We start from the raw sequence: 4558 nt of genomic DNA, 5'->3' as shown, positions 1-4558 counted from the left end.
AAGAATTTTGATGTTTTCACTTAATTTTCGAAAAACACAAAAAAATTTAGAAAACCATAAAAACCAAAAATATTTGATGTTGCTTGCTTGAGTCTAGTGTCTCATCTTAAGTTTGGTGTCAATTGCATGCATTCATTCATGTGTCTTAAGGATCTTCAAGTAATTCTTGATGATTTCTTACTCTGATCTTTGAATTCTTTTGACTTGAAAGTTTATGTGTCTCATATGCATTCTCATTAGTGTCAGTAGTATATGAACTGCTAAGTTTGGTGTCTTGCATGCATTGTTATTTGATTCTTGTTGCATTTTGATTATTAAAAAATCCAAAAATATTTTTTATTTGTGTCTTTTCAAGTCAATAATACAAAGAATTGAAGATTCAGAACATACTGCAGAGGAATTTTACAGAAAAAGCTGGGCATTCAAAAATGCCCAGTGAAGAAGGCAGACTGGCGTTTAAACGCCAGACAGGGTACCTGGTTGGGCGTTTAACGCCCAAAAAGGGTGCATTTTGGGCGTTAAACGCCAGAATGGATACCATTCTGGGCGTTTAACGCCAGGATGGTGCTAGGGGGAAGATTTTGTTTTTCAAATCAAATTTTTTTTTTTTAGTTTTCAAAGTTTTTCAAAATCAAATCTTTTTCAAATCATATCTTTTCAATCAAATGTTTTCAAAATCAATTTCTTTCCTTTTTTCAAAGATACTTACTAACAATTAATGATTTGATTGAACATCTCATATTTGTTGCCTTTTCTGTTGAGAAAGGTTTAATGTTTGAATCATATCTTTTCTTGTTAGGCAAGTCATTAATTTTTAAAATCAAATCTTTTTAAAATTGTTTTCAAATCATATCTTTTCAATCACATCTTTTTAAAACCAATCATATCTCCTCAACTACATCTTTTTCAAAATAGTTTTCAATCAAATCTTTTTGATTTCTAATTTAAAAATCTTTTTCAAAAATCACTTGATTTCTTTTCCACTTTTATTTTCGAAAATCAATTAATGTTTTTCAAAAATGTTTTCAAAATATTTTAATTAATTTTCGAAAATCTTCTTCCCTCCTTCTCACATCCTTCTATTTATGGAGTACCACTCCTTCTCAATGCACAATTCGAACCTTATCTAAGTAAAGTTCGAATTATTCTTCTCCTTCTTCTTTCTATTTCTCTTTTCCTCTGACACCTCAAGGAATCCCTATACTGTGACATAGAGGATTCCATATTTTCTTGTTCTCTTCTCTTTCATATGAGCAGGAGCAAGGACAAAGGCATTCTTGTTGAACCTGACCCTGAACCCGAAAGGACCTTGAAGAGAAAGCTAAGAGAAGCCAAAGCACAACTCTCTTTAGAGGACCTGACCGAATTCTTCAAGGAAGAAGAAGACATGGCAGCCGAAAACAACAATAATGCAAACAATGCAAGGAAGGTGCTGGGTGACTTTACTGCACCTACTCCTGATTTTTATGGGAGAAGCATCTCTATCCCTGCCATTGGAGCAAACAACTTTGAGCTTAAGCCTCAATTAGTTTCTCTAATGCAACAGAATTGCAAGTTCCATGGACTTCCAATGGAAGATCCTCATCAGTTCTTAGCTGAATTCTTGCAAATCTGTGACACAGTCAAGACTAATGGGGTTGACCCTGAGGTCTATAGACTGATGCTATTCCCTTTGCTGTAAGAGACAGAGCTAGAATATGGTTGGACTCTCAACCTAAAGAAGCCTGGACTCTTGGGAAAAGCTAGTCAATGCCTTCTTGGCAAAGTTCTTTCCACCCCAAAGATGGAGTAAGCTTAGAGTGGAAGTCCAAACCTTCAGACAGAAGGATGGAGAATCCCTCTATGAAGCTTGGGAAAGATACAAACAATTGATCAGAAGATGTCCTTCTGACATGCTTTCTGAATGGAGCATCATAGGTATTTTCTATGATGGTCTCTCTGAACTGTCCAAGATGTCTTTGGATAGCTCTGCTGGAGGATCTCTTCATCTGAAGAAGACGCCTACAGAGGCTCAAGAGCTAATTGAAATGGTTGCAAATAACCAATTCATGTACACTTCTGAAAGGAATCCTGTGAACAATGGGACGAGTCAGAAGAAAGGAGTTCTTGAGATTGATGCTCTGAATGCCATATTGGCTCAGAACAAGATATTGACTCAACAAGTCAATTGATTTCTCAAAGTCTGTCTGGAATGCAAAATGCACCAAGCAGTACTAAGGAGGCTTCATCTGAGGAAGAAGCTTATGATCCTGAGAACCCTTCAATGGAAGAGGTGAATTACCTAGGAGAACCCTATGGTAACACCTATAATTCTTCATGGAGAAATCACCCAAATCTCTCATGGAAGAATCAAGAGAGACCTCAACAAGGTTTCAATAATAATGGTGGAAGAAACAGGTTAACAATGGCAAACCTTTTCCATCATCTTCTCAGCAACAGACAGAGAATCCTAAGCAGAACCCTCTGACTTAGCAACCATGGTCTCTGATCTAATTAAAACCACTCAAAGTTTCATGAATGAAACAAGGTCCTCCATTAGGAATTTGGAAGGACAAGTGGGACAGCTGAGCAAGAAAGTTACTGAACTCCCTCCAAGTACTCTTCCAAGCAACACAGAAGAAAATCCAAAAGGAGAGTGCAAAGCCTCAATATGGCCGAATTTGGAGAGGAAGGGGAGGAAGTGAACGCCACTGAGGAAGACCTCAGTGGGCGTGCACTAGCCTCCAATGAGTTCCCCAATGAGGAACCATGGGAATCTGAGACTCAACATGAGACCATAGAGATTCCATTGGACTTACTTTTGCCTTTCATGAGCTGATGAGTATTCTTCCTCTGAAGAGGATGAGTATGTCACTGAAGAGCAAGTTGCTAAGTACCTTGGAGCAATCATGAAGCTAAATGACAAGTTATTTGGAAATGAGACTTGGGAGGATGAACCTCCTTTGCTCACCAAAGAACTGGATGACTTGTCTAGGCAGAAATTACCTCAAAAGAGACAAGATCCTGGGAAGTTTTCCGTACCTTGCACCATAGGCACCATGACCTTCAAGAAGGCTCTGTGTGACTTAGGGTCAAGTGTAAACCTCATGCCTCTCTCAGTAATGGAGAAGCTAGGGATCTTTGAGGTACAAGCTGCAAGAATCTCATTAGAGATGGCAGACAACTCAAGAAAACAAGCTCATGGACTTGTAGAGAATGTTTTGGTAAAGGTTGAAGACCATACATTCCTGCTGATTTCATAGTCCTAGAGACTGGGAAGTGCATGGATGAAACCATCATCCTTGGCAGACCCTTCCTAGCCACAGCAAAGGCTGTGATTGATGTTGATGGAGGTGAACTGATCATTCAAGTGAATGAAGAATCCTTTGTGTTTAAGGCTCAAGGATATCCCTCTGTCACCACAGAGATGAAGCATGAAGAGCTTCTCTCAAATCAGAGTCAAGAAGAGCCCCCACAGTCAAACTCTAAGTTTGGTGTTGGGAGGCCACAACCAAACTCTAAGTTTGGTGTTGAACCCCCACATTCAAACTCTAAGTTTGGTATTGGGAGGTTCCAACATTGCTCTGAGTATCTGTGAGGCTCCATGAGAGCCCTCTGTCAAGCTACTGACATTAAAGAAGCGCTTGTTGGGAGGCAATCCAATGATTATAATTTATATAGTTTCTTTTGTTATTTTATGTTTTTTGTAGGTTGATGATCATAAGAAGTCACAAAATCCATTGAAAAAGCAAAAACAAAATGAAAAACAGGAAGAAAAACAGCACCCTGGAGGAAGAAGCTGCTGGCGTTCAAACGCCAGTAAGCCTAGCAGTTGGGCGTTTAACGCCCAGTCTGGCACCATTCTGGGCGTTTAACGCCAGAAAGGGGCACCAGACTGGCGTTAAACGCCAGAAAAGGGCAAGAACCTGGCGTTAAACGCCAGGAATGGGCACCAGCCCGGCGTTTAACGCCAGAAATGGCTCAAAACGTGATTTTGAGCAACATTTGGTGCAGGGATGACTTTTCCTTGACACCACAGGATCTGTGGACCCCACAGGACCCCACCACCACTCTCTCTCTCTTCCCCCATTCACCAATCAACCCAATACCTCTTCCCAAAACCCCTTCACCTATCAAATCCCATCTTTCTCTTCACCACTCACATCCATCCTTCATAAAACCCCACCAACCTCACCCTTCAAATTCAAACCACTTCCCCTCCCAAACCACCCAATATGGCCGAACCCCATCTCCCCTCTCTCCTATAAATACCCTTCTTCACTCCTTCATTTTCACACAACCAAAACACCCCTTCTCCCCCTCCTTGGCCGAATACACCACCATCTCCCTCTTCCTCATTTCTTCTTCTCTACTCTCTTCTTTCTTCTTTTGCTCGAGGACGAGCAAACATTTTAAGTTTGGTGTGGTAAAAGCATTGCTTTTTCATAACCATTATGGCATCCAAGGCCGGAGAAACCTCTAGAAAGAGGAAAGGGAAGGCAAAAGCTTCCACCTCCGAGTCATGGGAGATGGATAGGTTCATCTCAGGGTGCATCAAGACCACTTCTATGAAGTTGTG

General features: G+C 40.4%; 1 non-coding gene across 1 annotated transcript; it reads right to left on the bottom strand.

Moving 5' to 3' along the window:
* Positions 1 to 1790: 1790 nt before the first annotated feature.
* Positions 1791 to 1898, bottom strand: LOC130958283 (small nucleolar RNA R71). The gene has a single exon (XR_009077413.1). It is a non-coding gene; the product is annotated as a small nucleolar RNA R71 (small nucleolar RNA).
* Positions 1899 to 4558: the final 2660 nt, after the last annotated feature.

This window comes from Arachis stenosperma, chromosome 10 (assembly GCF_014773155.1).
Source record: "Arachis stenosperma cultivar V10309 chromosome 10, arast.V10309.gnm1.PFL2, whole genome shotgun sequence".
Lineage (NCBI taxonomy): Eukaryota > Viridiplantae > Streptophyta > Magnoliopsida > Fabales > Fabaceae > Arachis > Arachis stenosperma.
The sequence above is the reverse complement of the archived record's forward strand: the minus strand, read 5'-3'. Positions and strand labels throughout refer to the sequence as shown.